Raw genomic sequence first — 21,713 nt, 5'->3', positions numbered from 1 at the left:
TTATGTATGTTTGTTCGTGTTCGTAAAACGTGAACTATTCGTTTACATTTTAAATGAATGAACACGAATATGTTCATTTTTGAACGAACAAACAAGAACGCAAATATTTGTATGGTTAAGTGTTCGCTCGATCGTTTACAGGCCTACAAAATATTATTAGCACATAGATCGTCAGAACCGTCTTCCCCCATTTAACCCAAACGTCATATTCCACGAAAACTTGGATTTTATTGTTCATTTAACAACTAAGATCAGAGTCGTTACCTGCAATAAGAAGAAAAGGGAACGACTTGGTTATCATGGTTTGAGGTTGCAATACCAAATGCGACACTGTTGGAGTCCGAAACTATCATCGGGATGGGCGCATGGGGTCGACAAGCGAATAAGAAAAATGCACTGTAAGCGGTCTTATTCCATAGCATCTTAACTAATTGGATCTACAGCAAGTGTTGATAATTTTAATGTGTTTAATTAGATCATTAGGATTTACTTAATGACCAAACGAAAATCAGAATAAGCTTTGTTACTAGTTTGAGGTTCAGAGCACAACATCGTTCAAGATAAATATGATTATTTTGATATGACAATGGTCACCACGATGTATAAGTAATGCTAACCAATGTATCATTGAGTTGAACTATTAAGCAAATAGTTATAATAATGTGCCAATCGCCACCAGAACCTTCTTTGCTCATGAAAAAGTAAAAGAAAGAATTAAAATGGAGATGCGGGGAATCGAACCCCGTGCCTCTCGCATGCGAAGCGAGCGCTCTACCATATGAGCTACATCCCCATCCTGTTATATATGTACGGTTGTTCAACTCTCATTCATTCTCTTTTGTTTTCGTTTATGGATACTTGACGTGACGTCTTCTCTTTAAATAAACAAGTTTGATTATCTACGACTACATTAATGTTTTGTTTTGATAACTGGAAATTGCATTATACACACGTGTATTAAAACCGTATTAGAAAATTATAATAATGCATGTATAGAACAATGCTTAAAAATACATGCCTTCACTTTTAGTGTACAGGATTTGAAATTTAGGTACCGAACTCCTTGATATCCAATCGATCGGGACAAACAAACACAGTTAAATTGAGTCTTGAGACTATATATTTAATTAAAAAGTTATATTATTAATACAACTTCATGAATACAATGGTTTAACATATCTGTCTTTACCCATTATATATATTAAGTACAAACTAAACAAAAATGTTAGATTGCTCAAAAATGTATCGTCGACACCATTTATCATTATGGGTAGCAAAATAACACCTTTCTATAAACATTATAAAATTTCATCATCACGTCACTAACTTGAAATTAATCCAGAAAATGTCAACATCCTTAGACCGTCCGTAGTCGGTTTGTGAGCCGGCGTTTTGAGCCTAAAACACCCCCTGTTTTGTGTTGGTTTTTTGATCGAGCGTTTCCTGCATAACGTTGGTTGGCACGAATTTTAAAACATGACCGTTAAACCAACGGCTATATTAAAAAACCAAAAAAAAACACTTTTTTTCCTATATAATTCATCCACGGGCAATTACAAGTGCGATTTTGCTCGCGACAAATTATATGAGTTCTCTTCGTTCTCCTCCATCCCATGTTACGTAAAGAGCATATATTTAGGAGACCGTTTGGTTGAGAACGCTCGTTTGATGGCAAAGCTTCGATAAGTTGCCGAGATACAATAACCCAGAGATTTTTAGGCGTCGATTTCGGATGTCTAAACGTTTATTTTTGCGCATTACCGAAGATATGTGGTGCAAGTTTGATTACTTTAAGCAAAACCGGACGGTCGACGGACGCTAGGACTTACCGCAATCCAAAAGGTTACTTCGGCTATACACGTGCTCGCCTAAGGAAACACGACTGACATCAATGATGAGTACTTAAATATGACCAATAAAACAATCCGAGACACCTTGGAGCATTTCTGCTACAGTATATTTCAATTTTAAAATATATATATATATATATATCACTTGTAGGTTTTTTTAAATAGATTTATATATATATATATATATATATATATATATAATAACAATAATAATAAAGATTTATGCTCCATATTATATAAGAACACCATATTTTAACGATCTAGAACAGATTTACGAGGCGCATGCAAGAGTTCATGGTTTACCCGACATGATCGGGAGTATAGATTGTATGAAATGGGAATGAGCTAACTGTCCAACCGCATGATGAGATAAATACATACGAGATGACAAAAAAGGACCAACAGTCAGTCTTCAGGCGATTGCTTCATACGCCTTTGGATTTGTTCGACCTTATTTGGTGTCGCCGGTTCCAACAATGACATAAACGTCTTGGAACAGTCGACTGTGATGGAGGGTCACATCTCCAATACCATTCTCATCGCTTCGTTTTGGGCTAACGATAGCTACTGCCGACATGGTTACTATTTGGGTGATGAGATATATCCGGAGTATGCGATTATCGTTAAAACGTTTAGAGACCTGATCAATGAAAAAAGAGATTATTTTAAGAAAGTGCAAGAGTCTTCACGAAAAGACATCTAGAGGTGTTTGGGGTTCTTCAACAACGTTGACATTCTGTTAGAAATCCATGTCGCCTATGGTTGTTGGAAAGAATGACAAGCGCTATGTATACACATATCATATTGCATAACGTGATTATCTAATACGACGTTCGAGAAATATGTCCAGCGTATATACCGGGGCACGGTTTAAGAAGTGGTCCGGGTAAACGGGTGATGGTAAATGGGTTAATGGATATTGTTATATATTAATATATCAGATTTCCAGATAAGTCCTTGAAGAATGAAAAGGGAAGCAAATTGAGTTTGAAGTTTAGTTTAGGATTAAATTTAAATATAAATCAAATTTATTTTATATATTAAATAAATTATAATAACAAATAATATTAATATAATATAAACTCGAATAACGCAATGTTTTTTATCGATAACATTTCCCGAATATAAAACGGGTCGGGTATTACAAATTTAGAAAACTGAGTTGTTATGGTCTCCCCTACTTTAGGGGATTTCGTCAGGAAATTAAAGGATTTTATAACAAAACCATTAAAGTTTGAGGAAAAGAAAACTTTAAAATAAAAATTAAAAGTTATCATAGCACAGAACTTTGAATAGTTAAAACAACGCTCCAAATGAAAATCCGATAAGGGCACTTATATATAGGATGTACAAGCGGCATATCCACCATGTCCTTATCATATTTACATTCGTACTGTTATCCCAACTACTTTCAATTCTATATTATGACACACAATCTTACTCATCATGATTTCCATGGGAGGACTTTGATAATTATGTTCTGGACCATAATTATTTTCATCGTCGGATGATCCACATGATTCGTCCCATCGTGTGGATTTACAAAACGTTTAAATATATAATTTTAAAAATAAAAATCCTTTATGGAAAGGAGTTTTTAGTGAGATATCTTTAAATAGACAAAAGTTTATAGTTTGGTTATTTAAAATGGGGAATTTTATAGAACCACCCTTCAATAATTTTAAACTTTACTCAGGGGGCTTAATAATAGAAAGTCTTAAAAAGTACTTCAATAATTCATAAAAACTTTAATTCAAAATTTATTAAATTCAAGTAAGATAGAATATGGTGAGTGGCAAAGTCTTCTAGTATTTTAAATCTTCAGTTGTGCATGACTTGGAACCTTGGGACTTGAGCATCTTGAATGATTTGATTGATGCGAGCTTGAGAAGTCGAGGTAGATTAATTCGGAATTGCTTGAATAACTTGAGCGTGAACGGTTTGCAAGAGGGTTGTTTGATTAGTGTAGGCTTGGTAAACTTGAGTCTGCGGGTGCGAAACTTGATAAGTTTGGGTTAGGTAAGGTTGGTCTTGATTGATGGGAGGAGCTTGAAAGACGTGGGACTGATAGGTTTGGACTTGATGGGTAATGTAGTGGGGTGTAGCTATAGTTTGAACTTGATTGGCATGGATAATCAAAGGGAGCATATCACGAGGGGGATTAGGTTCTCCTGGATGGTAGCAAGCACGGGTGGTAGGGGCATCAAGTTGAGCATGAGGGGTAGACTATTGCGGGACAACTTGTGCATTAAGCGGTGTGGGGAAAGTATATGAAAGGATGGTCGAAGCGATTTGGGTGCAAAAACGACATGAGGATTGATTCGAATGATGAAAGTTACTAGTGGGGCATAACGAGTGAATACCGATGGGAGGTTTCTTGCTCGGGATACTTTGATTTTGTCGAGGTTGATGATTGATTTGATTAACAACATAGTTTTTATGAATAGACTTGTCGTTGTTGTTGCTGTGAGGATGAGTTGGGGTAAATGAATTATAATTTCAATCAAGTAAGTTAATGAACAAGTTTGAATTGGTTGATTAATGTGTTGAATTTGAGTTTCTATTTTAGAGGTTGCAACAGTTAACTCCTTGGCTATACACGCGGTGGTCATGAGAACTAGACCATTGATGTCGAGGATGATAGTGGTTTCTTAGGTGAGACATTCTATGAGGACCAAAAATAAAGATTTTTAAGATGGAGGATAAGTTGAGAAAATCATTTAGATAATAAAAGTTTAACTGTTTATATAATAACTTTGCTTTTCATAAATGTGGGATTCGAGTTGTATCATGAGGAATAAAGATAAAAGTTTATAAGGTAAGGGGTGCATAGCGTAAATAGTTATTAGATGATGTAGTCAATATGATTAATGTGTGATGACTACACGAGGAGATGAAGTTAGTTTAAAAGTTAATTTGTATTTGATTAAGTCAACTTTGCAATAAACTAACGAAACATAATTTGTGTGTTGGCCTCCCATGAGCTTTCCATGGCAGTTTGAATGACCCAATGAAACTAAAACTAACTGATTTGGACAGCCCATGAGCGTTACATGGCGTTTTAACTGTCCCAACTAATTAACGAATTAACAATACAATAGAGTTTGTCGGCCCATGAGCGTTACATGGCGTTTTAACCGACCAAACTAAATAATGAATAAACAAAGAAAAATATGAATAGTTGGAGCATCTCGTGAACCACCACTCATGATGAAATCCAACAAAAATAACATCCAAAAAAAGATGAGGAATGGATAGTAGGAGTGCCCATGGATACCATGGATTTTTCACCCAACTAACCAACTAAATAACAAAACATAATAATCGGAATTTACCGAATTTAGCCACGAACCATCATGAATTCGGTTTAAAATCCACCTAAGGTGTCGGTCGTATGACAATTGTGTTCCTCTTTGGCCTAGAGGAACTTGTCATACTACCTAGCATTAAGATGTATGGGTAAAAACAAAAGTAGGGAATTCTTAAGGAATTTCCCGAAAATAAAAGATGATATACTTTGATTTAAAATATTTACGAAAAATTTTCTTTGAAGGTTGAGGCATAGCCTCGGAGTTGTGTGTGTGTGCACGACAATATAATAATAAACAATTATTATTTAAATAGTTAAATAAGTACTTAATCTAGCAAGTAATTACGTAAGCTGTAAACAATCATATACAACACATCATGTAAACAAATAAGCACGCATGGGGCTCCTAAGCATGTTTCTAAGGCACCACTAAATGACCTATCTTAAACCTTCGGCTCTGATACCAATCTATCACACCCCAATCTAAGGCGGAAATGCCGGGGCGTGAGCTGACTGCTCACAGCTCTCAAGGTACTATAATGCAATATTTAAAGGTGACAATATCTTTTTAATTCGATTAAAAGATTCAAATAATTCAAGTACAAAGTACAAAATCCATAATCATACAACAATACAACTTATGTCACAAATGATCTTAATTAAACCTTTTCTAACTTAAATTCTTCACTAAGTCTTCACCAAATCTTGCAACTATTTCAAACAGTAACCTGCATATGCGTATAAAAATAGAAATGTTTTTCAATAACACATGTTGAGTGAGTAAAACACCAGTTTAAGACACAAAGTTACTAATATATAATAAATAAAGAAAGATGCAAACTATGTCAAGTGAGATAAGCAATTTAACCAATGAGCAAGTAAATAATGTTGTCGGTAACCTCGATGTCAGATGAAACTGAACAATGGCTAACACGACGGACGTATGAGCATACTAGACTGAGGATATGTTGGACCTCTCCGACAAGTATTCAAGTAAAGCATATAAGCATAAAACACGTTCGGTATAAACTGTTAAACACACAAGACTAACAGTTACGGTTTTGAATACTAGATAATAGTTAAATACTGTAAATACGCATATTGTAACAACTCGGGTTTTCCAAATTTATATTAACCGACCTGTTTTTATATTCGGGAAATTTACCTAAGAAAAATATTGCGTTATTCAAAATAATATTATTTTAATAATATTTGTTATTATATTTATTTATTATATACAAATTAACTTTCAAACATGTAACATCCCGTTTTCTCGTTCGGTTAATAAAATATGAGTTATATTGAGTCGGGCTGGTGTTGGGCTAAATGGATATAGGTTATGCACTCGGGTTAAGAAGGAAAGAAGAAAAGACCATGGGCTTAAGCCCATGATCCATAATTATATAAATCATAATTACCCATTTATCATTCATTTTATACATATTCCATACACCACCAAAACACACACTTAAGCCCTCTCTCTCTAATTTCTCTCATTTCTCTAGCCGATCCAATATAGAAAACCGATCCCGATTCAAGGTAATGATAGTATGATGTTGTATAAACTAAAACCCGTTAGATTTAGTCAAGAAACGACGAGCCGACACCGTTAAACCGTTAGAGTCACGAGATCCAGGTGGAATCGGGTATAAACCGAACCTAAGGTGAGCTTAGGGGTCACCCTAGCTCAGATCAGGATCAAACGGGATGAAAAACGGTGAAAACGGTAGAGAAATAAGCAGGATCTCGCTTTTCCGGCGAGATCCCGATTTTCTGGCAAAGGCAGCGCCGGAAAGGCGGCGCCGGAAAGTGTTACGAGGTTAAAGGGATGTCAGAGAATGTTCTGACATTCTCTGACCTAAGCCTAATTCGTTAACGGGGAGTTAACGAACTAGAGGTGATACGCTAAGTGGTTCGCTAAGGGAAGTCTAACGAACTAGACTTGGTTCGTGTTCAAATTCTTTAAGGATAAGATAACGAACTAGCTCCCAATTCGCATTGATCATTTGTTAAAAGAGATAACGAATTTGAAGATCCAATTCATTACATGGGCTGGTTCGCTATATGGACTAATCCGTCAAGGCTCCAGTTCGTTATAAGGTCCAAATCGTTATAAGGACCAGTTCGTTAGAGGGTCCAGTTCGTTTAAAGGACCAATTCGTTAAAGAGTCAATTAAAGAACTAGAAGTTTAATGAAATGACAGAACAGTTCTTAGAATTAGAAAAGAATAAGTTAATTACAAAGAAGCCCTCGAACTTTTGAGTTAGCAATTAATTAATGATTCAAAATTCTAACGGGAAATGTGTTAAGACAGTTAATGTAAATAACTAAAAAAAAATTGAAAAAAAATTGAAAAATGTTTTAAAAATGTCCCTTGAGTCTAGTTTTATTGCGTGAAAGTAGGAGATGATGATTTTATCGTAAATTGGTTTTTCAAACTACTAATAATATGAGATAAATAAAAGAAAGCACACTTAACTTGGGATGTGTCGGTAGGCTCAGCCTTGAAAATGAAAGGGCAAATTTGATAAAATGGTTAAAACAGAAATCTTTTGTGGGTAAAGCGTTTTGCCCGTAGAAGATAAGTAATGAAAGGTCGGGCCATACTCAAGTCTCAAATTTTGGTATGAAATGTGGAAATATTATAAAGTTTAAAAATCTGAATAAGTTATCATATGATGCTTGGGTAGGTTTAACGTTAGAGTATGCCGTGTAGCCTGTGATATAAATCTTAAACTGCTAGTTTAGTGTTTTACACCTCATTGGCGTATGGTTTTATAACCTTAAATCTTGTGGTGATGGGATGCTTCGGGTCCGGAGACCATGGGTCTGTATGCAATATGTTCATCTGGGTATTCACAATTCCTAAGTGGGGTTGTGGATATTTAAAATAAAGCCAAAAAGAGCAAACCCTTATAAGTCTATAAATATGGTCACAAAAGTACAAAAGTACATATACACTACAGACTTGGTCATCCACGCTGTTAGCCATGTGGGGTCCCCTTGCTCGTGTCTCATTACCATTAAGAAACGGACCACAAGGGACACGCTACATGTAAGCCCTACAAATGAAATTTTGCATACTCACCTATGGTGATGGTTTCGGGGTATTACTTGATAATGGGGGTATGTCATGTTGTGGGGAACACTAGCTATTCATTAATTGAACCTTAATTGTATCTAATGGCTGCTTGGTAGACTTTGATGCTTAAGCTTAGGTGGATAAACAATACCCTTGATCGTCTTAACTATTCATGAAAAAAATAGAGCAACAAAAGTTTTAATTATGCTAATTTTGAGGTTTAAGTCAAGTTGGGGTGGTTTGGTCCGGTAAAAGCTGAAAATAAGCGGGTTTTAGTTGTGTAAACCACTGAGTAATATTAATGTCGGATCTTATTTTTCCCGGTAAAGATTAAGGCATGGGTTTAAGTGGATAACAATATCGGTGATCGTGGTTTTTGCGTTTTTCTGAGCTTTAAAAATTAACCTATATGTTTGTAAGACTGTATTTTCCGATTCTTAATCAACTGCATCAAACTTTTTCAGGGACGAAAAAAAATAAGTGTGGGGATATTTGATATAATGCTAAATGTTTATGTTTCCCTTGTATATTTTAATTAGTATTTTAATAGTTTTTGTTCGTTTTTAGTCGAGATTTGTATACCACTAACACTTTTATGTTTCGTAGGTTCCGGGAGTTGATCGTGATATAAAAGGACGAAAAACGAGCTACAAAGAGCCGAAACGGAGATCCGGAACGCGTCAGGAAGGAGTCAGAACAGAGAACCGGTCAGACCGACCCCTTAGAGGAACACGCCGCGCCGCGTGGCCAGGTCTTAAGCTCCTGGTCGCGAGGCGCCTAGGAGTCGCTGGGCTATATTTATTTCGTTTTTGTTTCAATTTGGGCCTTGTTTTGGGTATTTAAACATGTTTAACTTAAACCTAAAAATAACCTGAAGCTACCAGACGAATTTGAGAGTTCTTGGAGCTATCTTTCGAGTTTCGTGGTGATTTTAAGGCAAGAGGACAGCCGGTGAGGAGTTATACATTCACGTTTGGAGATTACGGGTTTTATCGCCTTTAATCTTTCGTTTATTAGATTTTCACCATGTTTTCAGTATTACTTGTTTTGTTTGATTTAGACTATATGATGCTAGGCTAAATTCCATAAACTACCTAGGTCATGATGAACCTTAGTTCGGTTTGATTTTGTTTGGATTTCGTTTCCTTATGGATTTTATGTTTTAACTAAACTGTTGAGTTTGAGTTAATTAATGTGTATGATTGCTTGGTTTTGTTTACTTGGATTTATTATTTCACATTGCCCTTGTTGATTGTTTCATAGGATAGGGTTTTGTTAGGTCATTTACTGTGTATTCTTGACTAGTTTTTGATTGATATCGATTTAAATCATAGAAACAATAAAATCAATTAAACAGATAAAAGTGAGCTGCTAGCCTAGAAGGCTGTAAGCTGATAGGCAATTGATAGATCTTTGCTTCTCGGGATTACTAGATTAGTTATTCTTAAGGAGTTCGTTTAGGTTTGATTGTCAGCTTAGTCTGTTAAGTTAATTGAGTTTGCTTTGCTATCTTTGAATTCTGCGCTGTAAGGTAGGTTTTCGTCATAAAGATACTTAGACATAAGTTATTAAATAACCGTAAGGAAGTTTAATTAATAAACTGGTGAGTCTTAAAATTTGTTAGAAATCCACAGGCGTCTTCTTGAAGTTCAAGGGTCCTGTTCGGTTATTCTGTCAAGGGTCTATTTATGATCCCAGTTTCATAACTTGAGTTTTCCATTTAATTAATAATCGTAACTTTGAGATTCTAGCCTAGGTAGTTATCTTTGTCATCTTAATTAATCTAAGCTTTCTAAATTGTTTATTAGTTTAAAGTAACTAGGGTTAAGGTTTAATTAATTAATTAGTTTAAGGTTATGATTATGTTTTATTATTATTATATTAATTAGGTTTAGGGTTTTAGTATTTTATTATTAGTTTATTATTAGTTTAATTAAAGGAATCATTAGTTAATCATTATTAGTTCTTAATTATTAGTTAATTAGTATTTAGATTTTTAATTAATTAGTATCAATTTCCCCCTAAAATATTATCAATAAATAGTCGTGTCTTGTAGTTGAGTCTTGTTCGCTAGTTTCGTAATTTAAAGAGTCTCGTGGGTTCGATATCCGGACTTACTTAGCTGTACCAGAGTCGACCGGTTCACTTGCCGGTTAGTAGTTTAAGGGTCAAGAGTATTACTTAGTGTCTAGATTAGTATAATTTTAGTTAATAATTATTTGACTACTTTCAGCACATCAAGTTTTTGGCGCCGTTGCTGGGGAACTTTTAGCGATTGCGTTATTTTCTTTAATTGGACTTAATTGCTACATACGTGCTATTTGTTTTATTTTCGTTTGAGTCATAGGAGTCTAAGTTAATTTTAGTTTATTTTCGTTTTAGCTTTAAATTTTATTTTTAGTCTACTTACTTGGTTTGTTGTGTTTTCAGGTATATGCCACATATTCGTTCGCAGGGACCACCGCTGGATAATCTGGATTTTTCTCCATTTAAGATCGAGGCCAGCTCGTCAGCAGAGAAACAACCGTTAGAAGCTACTTCTACACCAAAATCGTCACCGCACAGTTCACCACCAGAAAGTCTGAGAATTCAACCAGACGTTCAAATGGCCGATGATATAACAGTTGCTGCTCAAGCTTTCGATGGATTAACCGGAAACTAGTCATGCATCGTTATTCCCGAGATCAACAATCCCAACTCGTGGCAGATTCCGTCATACTTCATGAACAATATTGTTCAAACTAATCAATTTCATGGGAACGATGACGAGGATGCACCGACACACATTAACCGGCTCTACCGCGTTTTGAAAACTCTTAATTTACAAGCTGCAACTGACGATGCCATTTTCTTACATCTTTTTCCTTTTTCACTTGCAGGAAAAGCGGCTCGTTGGCTTGACACTCAGCCACCTAGCACGTTCACTACTTGGGAAACACTGCGCTCGGCCTTTATCAAAATATACTTCCCACCTGCTAAAGCGGCGATTCTTCGTGATCAGATTCACTCGTTTCACATGGAGCCAGATGAACGATATTGTCATGCTTGGGAACGTTTCCAGAACATGCTAGCTCGTTACTCACAGAATGGTCTCACACCATGGGCTCTCGTGGAAAAGTTTTACAACGGGCTGACATATGAAACCCAAGTTCGTTTTGACACTGCTGCCGGAGGTAACCTGATGGCAAGAAAAAACATCACTGAATGCAACGAGATGTTTGAAAGATTTGCTCAATCTGACCTCGCCAAAGGGCCACTACGCGAGAATTCCACTCCCGTCAGCAGTACATCCTCATCTTCTCGAGGTGTACACCAGGTTGATCTGGATACTACTGTGGTTTCTTCTTTGGAATCATTAACTAGAGAGGTGAAGGACCTTATGACGAAGGTAGACAAAGTGTGAGTTTTGTAGAGGTGGACATAACACTTTGGAGTGCCCGATGTGATGAATCAGCAGGTCGATTTTGTTGGTGGTCAGACTAGGTTCCCCAACAACAACTTCAACAACAATCAGAATTGGAACACCTACAAGAACCTAAATCAGAATAACTCCAACTGGCGTCCGTCGGACGCACCATCCGGCTATCAAAATTCTTACAATCAAGGACAAGGTTAGTACAATAATAATAATAATAACAATGGTATTAATGTTTATAATAATGTGCAGGATTCTAATGGAGGCATGAGATGTCTAGAGGAAATGATGAAACAAATCTTGGAGAGGGATCTAGTTACACAGAAAAAGTTTGCCGAACACGATTTGCTCCTCAAGAATCAGCAATCTTCTTTGCTTGACCTTCAAAGGTCCGTTGGTGATATTGCTCGTCGTCTCGATGAAAAGCCTCAAGGACAGTTTTCGGGTTCTACTCAACCGAATCCGGCCGCACAATTGAAAGCAATTACTACTCGTAGCGGAAGGGTTTTGGGTCCCGTGGTTGTTAAAGAAAGGGTTGGAGTTGAAGAAGAGGAAGTAGTGGATGAAGAGATTGAGATGGAGGCTCCGTCTAAGTCTCAAATAAAAACACCAATTATCGAGCCACAAGTTGAGAAAAAGCCTGTTGAATTCCTGCCACCACCCGAAATTAATATTGCCCATGTTCCTTATCCAGCTCGTCTCAAGAATCAAAAGTATACGAGGGAATATGGACATTTTCTAGATATGTTCCGACAGTTAATGATTAATCTTCCATTTGTTGAAGCCCTCCAACACATGCCAAAGTATGCAAAATTTTTGAAAGACTTGCTCAAGAGAAAGATCGGTTGGGAGAGGTTTCGTCTATTCCACTTAGCGGAGATTGTTCGGCGGTAGTGTTGAACCGGGTCCCAGAAAAGTTATCGGATCCGGGTGTGTTTACAATACCATGTACGTTCGGAAGTGATATGATGAGTCAAGCGTTGGCGGATTTGGGTGCGAGTATTAATCTTATGCCAAATTCGTTGTTTGAGAAGTTGGAGTTGGGTGAGCTTACACCGACTCGTATGTCGTTGTCGTTGGCGGATCGTTCGGTTAAGTATCCGCAAGGTATTATTGAAAATTTGCTAGTGAAGGTTGACAAGTTTGTATTTCCGGTGGATTTTGTAGTACTTGACATGGAGGCCGACGAGAAGGTTCCCATTATCCTTGGTCGGCCGTTTTTGAGAATAAGGCTCTTATTGATGTGTATGAGGAGAGGATCACACTTCGGGTTGGTGATGAGAATGTTACTTATTAAATTGCAAAGTCGATGAAGCATCCGGGTGATAGTGATGATTTTAGTGGTCCATGCCATTCGGTATATTTTTCTAATTCTTTTATTTAGGGTTTGAAAAAGTGCCTTGATTTTATTTGTGGAACCGATTTGGTTGGAATGGATGTGGAGAAAGAGTTGGCGGAAACTATGGAGGATAGTGAGGATGAAGTGGTAGATGATGTTTCTTGCTTAGCAGAGATTATGGAGGCAAGTGAGATTATTTGTGAAATAGTGGTCGAAAAACCCGCTCCGTTGGAATTAAAGGTTCTCCCGTCACATTTAGAGTATGCGTATCTTGAAGAGGGCTCAAATTTGCCCGTTATTGTTTTTTCTAAGTTGAGTGAGGAAGAGAAGGCAAATTTGATTGAGGTGTTGAAGATGAATAAAGGGGCGATTGCATGGAGACTTTCAGATATTCAAGGTATTAGCCCCCCTTATTGTACCCACCGGATTTTGATGGAAGATGAGTATAAACCGATGGTTCAACCACAAAGGTGTTTAAATCCAAATATGAAAGAGGTTGTCAAGAAAGAAGTGATTAAATTGTTGGATGCCGGAGTGATTTATCCGATTTCGGACTCTCCATGGTTATGTCCGACTCAAGTTGTTCCAAAGAAAGGGGGATGACGGTTGTCATGAATGAGAAGAATGAACTTATCATTTCGCGTACGGTTACCGGTTGGCGAGTTTGTATTGACTACCGGAGGTTGAATGACGCTACTCGAAAAGACCACTTCCCGTTGCCGTTTATTGACAAATGTTGGAGCGTCTCGCAGGTCAGCAATTTTTATTGTTTTCTTGATGGTTTTTCAGGTTATTTTCAGATTCCAATCGCACCGGAAGACCAAGAGAAGACAACTTTTACATGTCTGTATGGCACATATGCTTATCGTCGCATGCCGTTTGGGTTTTGTAATGCTCCGGCTACCTTTCAGCGTTGTATGGTGGCAATTTTTCAAGATATGATAGAGACGTCCATGGAGGTTTTTATGAATGATTTTTAATTCTTTCGATCATTGTTTGGGTAATCTTGAGAGGATGTTGAAGAGGTGCATCGAGACAACGTTAATGTTGAATTGGGAAAAGTGTCACTTTATGGTGACGAAAGGGATAGTCCGGGGTCATAAAATTTCAAGAGATGGTATAGAGGTGGATCGGGCGAAGATTGACACGATTAATAGGCTTCATCCACCAACAAATGTTAAGGTTATAAGAAGTTTTATCGGTCATGCTGGCTTCTAACGACGGGTTATTAAAGATTTTTCAAAGATCACCCGCCCGATGACCGAATTATTAGAGAAAGACGTTCCTTTTTTTTTGATGAGGAGTGTTTGAAGGCGTTCAAGTTTCTGAAAGATCAACTCGTAAGTGCTCCTATTCTCGTAAAACCGGTTTGGAATTTACCTTTTGAGCTCATGTGTGACGCGAGCGATTATGCGGTTAGCGAGAAACATTTTCACCCTATTTATTATGCAAGCAAGACGTTGAATGATGCCCAAGAAAACTACACCAACATCGAAAAGGAACTTTTGGCCGTTGTGTTTGCATTTGACAAGTTTCGGTCTTATCTTGTACTTTCAAAGACCACCGTTTTTACCGATCATGCAGCTTTGCGTTTTCTCTTTCACAAGAAAGATGCGAAGCCCCGTCTCATACGGTGGATTCTTTTACTTTCCGAGTTTGATATAGAGATTAAAGACAAGAAGGGGCGGAGAATGTTGCGGCGGATCATCTTTCCCGTTTAGAAGATCCGAAGAGAGAAGAGATTCGTGAGGAAGAGATTGGTGATAGATTCCCGCATGAGTCGATTGATTTTGTTACGGCCTAAAAGCAAGGTTTGCCATGGTTCACCGACTTTGCAAACTATTTATCTACGGGCCTTGTGTTGAAAGGGATGACTACTCAACAAAAGAAGAAGTTTTTCCGGGATGTTACTCGGTATGTTTGGGACGATCTGTTTCTTTTCAAGATTGGTGGTGACCGAATTCTTAGAAGATGTGTGTCGAAAGAAGAAGGGTTGAATATTTTAAAGCATGTGCATGAAGGTTTAATGGGGGGTCATCATGGTGCGCATGCCACGGCTCAGAAGGTATTTGATAGTGGTTTTTATTGGCCGTCGGTTGTGAAAGATGCGGTGGAATTTGTTAAGACTTGTGACGCTTGTCAACGCACCAGAAATATTTCATCGAAGAACGAGATGCCTCAAAACCCCATACAAACTCTTGAAATTTTTGATGTTTGGGGCATCGATTTTATGGAACCGTTTCCCGTTTCTGGTGGTCACAAGTATATTTTAGTGGCGATAGATTGTGTTTCAAGGTGGGTTGAAGCCCAAGCATTGGCCACAAATAGTGCGAGAGTTGTTGTGAAGTTTTTAAAGAAATTGTTTACTCGTTTCGGGACTCCACGGGCGATTATTAGTGATCGAGTTACTCATTTTTGTAATTCCGTCATGGAGAAAGCATTTGCCCGTTATGGAGTCACTCATCGCACCTCTACCGCTTACCATCCTCAAACGAATGGTCAAGTCGAGAATGCTAATAGAGGGGTGAAGAGAATTTTAGAGAAGGCGGTGGGAATAAGTCGGAAAGATTGGTCAGAGAAGTTAGATGACGCGCTATGGGCATTCAGAACTGTGTATAAGACACCGTTGGGTACTACACCGTTTATGTTAGTTTACGGTAAAGCATGTCATCTTCCCGTTGAGTTGGAGCATCGGGTGTTTTGGGCATTGAAGACGGTCAATGTTGATCTTACTGAGGCCGCAAGGAAGAGGTATTTTCAAATTCATGAGTTAAAGGAACTTCGTGATGCGGCGTATTCTCAATCGTTGGATATCAAGGAAAAGACGAAGGTTTTGCACGATTGACATTTAAAGGGAGGTAAAGACTTCCAAAAAGGTGATAAAGCATTGTTATTTAATTCTCGTTTGAAGTTATTTGCAGGCAAGTTGAGATCCAAGTGGACGGGACCTTATTTGGTGAAGGAAGTATTTCCGTATGGAGTGGTGGAGTTAGAGAGCCCGGGCAATGGAACTTCGTGGAAAGTAAATGGACATCGTCTAAAGCATTATCTTGGAGGGCAGGAGGATTCAACCGAGGTGGAGGAAACTCCCCTCGATCCATCGAACTAAATCATCGAAACGGGTTCTCGAGTGAAAAATCAAGTGTAGAGTTTGTATAATTCCTTTTGTCTATTTTCGTTTCTTCGAGTCACTAACTTTAGTTTTTGTAGTTTCATTGCGTCGTCGAGTCAATGAAAGGAATCATCATCATCATAACGAGAGGTTTTATGAGGATTCAAGGATGCCAGGTAAGTTTTACATGTAAAAATAACATAAAATGGGCATAGGAAAGAGTTGGTAATTTTCTAAAAAAAAATTTCTAAGGCAAAATAGCTCTAAAAAATGTCGAAACTTTCTGATAAGAGTGCCCGTCGCGCGCGCGATGGGGATTCAGGAGCCGGACACGCGACGCGGAGCAAAGGAAACACCCAGCTACGCAAGCCGTGTAGCGCGGCGGATGTCACCCAAAAAGGTCGCGCGGCGCGGCTGACCTGCAGACCACATATCAGTTTTTTTCCTTGCTACACCACATTATATCTAATCTTCATCAAATTTTCAAAATCCTCTTTCACCCTAAACCCTAGCCGCAAAGTTCATCCCATCTTCATCATATTCATCAATTTTTCATCATTAATCTTCAAATTAAAGCTCAAATTAACCCTAATATCAACCTAATATTATAACCCACCATCAATTTTCACCTAAAACTCACCAAATCTCTCACTTGCACACACTTTAGTTCTTAATTTTTTGCAAGTTCATCCGGGTTTCCACTATCCAAGGTATGATTTCTTGTAAATTTTTTGTATTCTTTGTATAGTCTAATGTTAGTTTTAGTTTTAGTTTTGCTAACTTTGTTGTTGGGTTTTGTTCAAGTAAGTTGTTTAGGTTCGTTTTTTGGTGCGGTTTGGTATGGTTTGGTGTTTAGTTGAGATTTTGGGTGCGGTTGGTTGGATTGGAATATGTTGAAAATTTGTTTTTCGCGGTTGCGGTTGGGTCGGTTTGGGATTATACCGAGTGTATCTAGCGTTGGAATTTGGTTTGAAATGTTGAGCTATTGATGTTTTAGTAGTTAAACACGAGCCGTAACAAAATTTTTATACAATATATATTTTACCAAAGTGTGGTTTTTCGCTCGTTTTCGACTCAATTTTTCAGGTTGTCGACACTTGGGTTTTAATTGGGACAATTAAAGTGATGGGAGGAGATGATAAATATTGAGTAGGTATGAATGTTTTCGGGTTTATAAACTAGTAAAAGTCCTAAAAATATTGGTTTTCTGTTAGCTTTTTAAGTAAAAATATAAACCACTCGCACTTATTCAATTTTCATTTAAACGAGTCGGTTTGATTTATTTTGTAAACCGGACTTCCAAATCTAATTTATTTTCAGTTTTTAATAAAAAAAAATAATAAAAAAATCAAAAATTTTAAAAAATATTTTGTTTTTTTCTTTTTAGTTTATTTACTTACTCCCATGTTTGTTTGCTTGTTTAAATGTGTTTAGGATGTCGAAAGAGGCAGGAAAACGCAAACGAGGTCCGGCACCGCGACCGTGAGGCGAGCCGGACCTTGTTATTTTTATGGGGTCGAGTAGTCGGGAAATTGTATACCAACCCGGGGCGATTGTGGCAAATAGAAGAGCTCCAAACCTTATGGATAGTTCATTGCTTAAGTTCGGGGAAGATTCACAAGAATATGGCCGAGTGTGTAAGTTAATCAATTCGGAACTTCTTACTTTTAAGACGATTGATTGGGATTTGTTGAGTACGATTGGTCAAAGAGAGAGAGAGTTGAGGGGTTATTGGGCTCGGAATTTAAGGCCATGCTATGTTTAGACGAGCCGCAATATTACGAGCTGACATTAGAATTTTTGAGTACGTTTCAATATAAGGATGGTAACTTTGCTCAGTCGGATGCGGTGTCGTTTGTTTTGGGAAGATGTATGATATGACTATGGCAGAGTTTGCGGCAGTAAGCAGGTTTTATACAGAGGATGAGATTAAAGAGGCGGGGTTTCTGACAAGTATTCGGGGTGCATTCACAAGTAAACAGGAGGTGAGTTTTGGTCCGGACGAGTTGGCTGCGTTTTGGAACAAGATTGCAATTTGTTCGTTTTCGGGACCGATGGTAAGCTCGGATATTCGGGATCCGGTGCTTCGTTTTATTCACCGGGCTTTGGTGAATACGTTGGTTGATCGTGGTTCAGGCAATAATAAGGTTAACTGGATGGATATTTTTTGTTTATTGGCGATGGTTAAGAAAGTTCTGATTAATTACACGAGTCTTTTAGCGTGTTCGTTTCATCGGACGAGACGTGGTGGAACCAAAAATAGGTCAAATCTTGATATTGGCCCATACATCACACTTATTGCTACTAATTTGGGTGTGCTTGATAGGTTTAAACCGAAATATATGAGATTGGGACCCGAAAGAGAGTTTTTGGGAGTCAAGGATTTGAGAAAAGTGGGTATTTTGAAGGGGACTGACCCATTAGAGTGGGAGGATGTTAAGATGGGCCCACGGATTCATCCACCGTCGAGCACCGAGGCTGCTGCGGCTATGAGAGCCGGTTTACCGACACGTCACCAGAGGCCGCTTCACAAATCCAAGAGACCGGGTGTTCAGTTCCCGGTTAGAGTGCCTCGCCCCGAGACTATTACTGTGGACTCATTGTATGACCGGATGGAGTCTGGTTTTGATCAGAATAGGGGGTATGTGACTGAGCAGCGGGATGAGTTGAGACAGATGATAGAGGCGAACCATAGAAGGCAAGATGAGCACATGAGGTATTTGATGACTAGTTTGAGGATTAGTTTGCCTGCTTCTCTTCGACAGCCGGATGTTGCGGGTTCGAGTGGGTCGAGTGCCCCGGGTGTTTCGGGGTATGGTTATAGAGCACCAGTTTACGGTCCGGGTTATCGGGAATTTGATAATGCAGAGCCATTTCCCTATTTCGAGCAGGAGTCGGAGGAGGAAAAAGAGGACGAGCATTGAGTTTTGGTTGACGAGCCGGCATGGGGGTTTATTATGTTTTATGATGTTTTTGTTTTTATTTTTCTTTTTTTTAATTTTTTTATGATGTTTTTATTTTTTTTGTTGGTCTGTACTGATATTTTTTTAGACTATTTGGTTGGGTTGGCGGGTTGGAAGTTGGTGGATGTTTGAAACTTATAAGTAACCTTTTTTTTAGATGTTATTTTTTATGTTACTTAGGTTTGTCGAGAGGAGTGGCCGTGTTCGTTCAGAAAGAGAGAATGAGTTACCATTTCATGTTGAGCGGTCGGTAAGGAGAGCACCCATGGAAATAGACTGGCACATTGACAATATCGCATAATACCAGCTAAGTCTTTTCCATTGTACTTTGTTTTTTATGTTTTTATTTTTTTATGTCTTTGTTTTTATTTTTAGGTTTTGCTTTTTATTTTTTATAATTTTAGTTTTGTTTTAATGTTTCGAGTTGTGTTTCCCGTGCCGCATTGAGGGCAATGCAAAATTTAAGTATAGGGATGGGACACAAGTATTTCAACTAATTTTAGTTTTGTTTTCGTTTTCGTACTTGAGTGTTTAGATTATTTAAAAAAACTGAAAAAAATTTGAAAAAATGTTTTAAAAATGTCCCTTTAGTCTAGTTTTTGTTGCGTGAAAGTAGGAGATGATGATTTTATCGGAAATTGGTTTTTCAAACTAGTAATAATATGAGATCAATAAAATAAAGCGCACTTAACTTGGGATGTGTCGGTAGGCTTAACCTTGAAAATGAAAGGGCACATTTTATAAAACGGTTAAAACGGAAATCTTTTGCGGGTAAAGCGTTTTGTCCGTGGAAGATAAGTAATGAAATGTGGAAATATTATAAAGTTTAAAAATCTGAATACGTTATCATATGATGCTTGGGTAGGTTTAACGTTAGAGTATGTCGTGTAGCCTGTGATATAAATCTTAAACTGCTAGTTTAGTGTTTTACACCTCATTGGCTTATGGTTTAATAACCTTAAATCTTCTAATGATGGGATGCTTCAGGTCTGGAGACCATGGGTCTGTATGCAATCTATTCATCTGGGTATTCACAATTTCTAAGTGGGTTTGTGGATATTTAAAATAAAGCCAAAAAGAGCAAACCCATATAAGTCTATAAACATGACCACAAAAGTACAAATACACTACAGACTTGATCATCCACGCTGTTAGCCATGTGGGGTCCCCTTGCTCGCGTCTCATTACCATTAAGAAACGGACCACAAGGGACACGCTACATGTAAGCCCTACAGATGAAATTTTGCATACTCACCTATGGTGATGGTTTCGGGGTATTGCTTTATAATGGGGGTATGTCATGTTGTGGGGAACACTAGCTATTCATTAATTGAACCTTAATTGTATCTAATGGCTACTTGGTAGACTTTGATGCTTAAGCTTAGGTGGATAAACAATACCCTTGATCGTCTTAACTATTCATGAAAAAAATAGAGCAACAAAAGTTTTAATTATGCTAATTTTGAGGTTTAAGTCAAGTTGGGGTGGTTTGGTCCGGTAAAAGCTGAAAATAAGCGGGTCTTAGTTGTGTAAACCACTGAGTAATATTAATGTCGGATCTTATTTTTCCCGGTAAAGATTAAGGCATGGGTTTAAGTGGACAACAATATCGGTGATCGTGGATTTTGCGTTTTTCTAAGCTTTAAAATTTAACCTATATTTTTGTAAGACTGTATTTTCCGATTCTTAATCAACTGCATCAAACTTTTTCAGGGACGAAAAAGAATAAGTGTGGGGATATTTGATATAATGCTAAATGTTTATGTTTCCCTTGTACATTTTAATTAGTCTTTTAATAGTTTTTGTTCATTTTTAGTCGAGATTTGTATATTACTAACACTTTTATGTTTCGTAGGTTCCGGGAGTTGATCATGATCAAAAAGGACGAAAAAAAAGCTAAAAAGAGCCGAAACAGAGATCCGGAACGCGTCAGGAAAGAGTTAGAACAGAGAATCGGTCAGACCGGGCCGGTCTGACCGGCCCCTTGGAGGAACACGCCGCGCCACGTGGCCAGGTCCTCAGCTCCTGGTCGCGCGGCGCCTAGCAGTCGCTGGGCTATATTTATTTCGTTTTTGTTTCAATTTGGGTCTTGTTTTGGGTATTTAAACATGTTTAACTTAAACCTAAAAATAACCTGAAGCCACTAGCCGAATTTGATGTCACATCCTCAAAATCCACAAACGGAGGTTTACCGTCAGAGGGTGTGAACTAACAGGATCGGAATCATTAGTTATAATCAAACCATAAATAAAGTTTTCAAACCACGAAAACGTTTAGTGTAAATAAGTGCGGAAGAGTAAAAGCATAAACTAAGTGTTGCGCAGGACGACTTAAAACCCAATTAATAACAGTTTAAAAATAAGTTTGCAAAAACGATAGAGTTCAATGATGCATGTTCCTATACCGCGCGCCCGCCTCGGCTACCTGAGAATAACATACTAAAAGTGTCAACACGAGGTTGGTGAGTTCACAAGTTTATATAAAATAAAGCGTTTAGCGTTTTGCGTTTTGCGTTACCAGATAGTGTTAAATCAATTATATATCTATAGGTAGCTAGCCTATAAAGCAAGTATTACTAAGTGTTCGACACCGAAGCTGACTGTTTATCATGTGCCTTGCCACCAGGTCTATCCGGACCATG

The 21,713-nt window shown here is 37.8% G+C and overlaps 1 non-coding gene across 1 annotated transcript; it reads right to left on the bottom strand.

Annotated features, from left to right (window-relative positions):
- Positions 1-720: 720 nt before the first annotated feature.
- Positions 721-793, bottom strand: TRNAA-CGC (transfer RNA alanine (anticodon CGC)). The gene has a single exon. It is a non-coding gene; the product is annotated as a tRNA-Ala (tRNA).
- Between the last annotated feature and the right edge of the window lie 20,920 nt (positions 794-21,713).

The sequence above is a fragment of the Bidens hawaiensis genome, unplaced genomic scaffold (genome assembly GCF_021521415.1).
Source record: "Bidens hawaiensis isolate Kalapana, Puna unplaced genomic scaffold, B.hawaiensis_p1.1 tig00000369_1, whole genome shotgun sequence".
Lineage (NCBI taxonomy): Eukaryota > Viridiplantae > Streptophyta > Magnoliopsida > Asterales > Asteraceae > Bidens > Bidens hawaiensis.
Note: the sequence above shows the minus strand (reverse complement) of the source record. Positions and strands in the feature narration are given on the sequence as shown.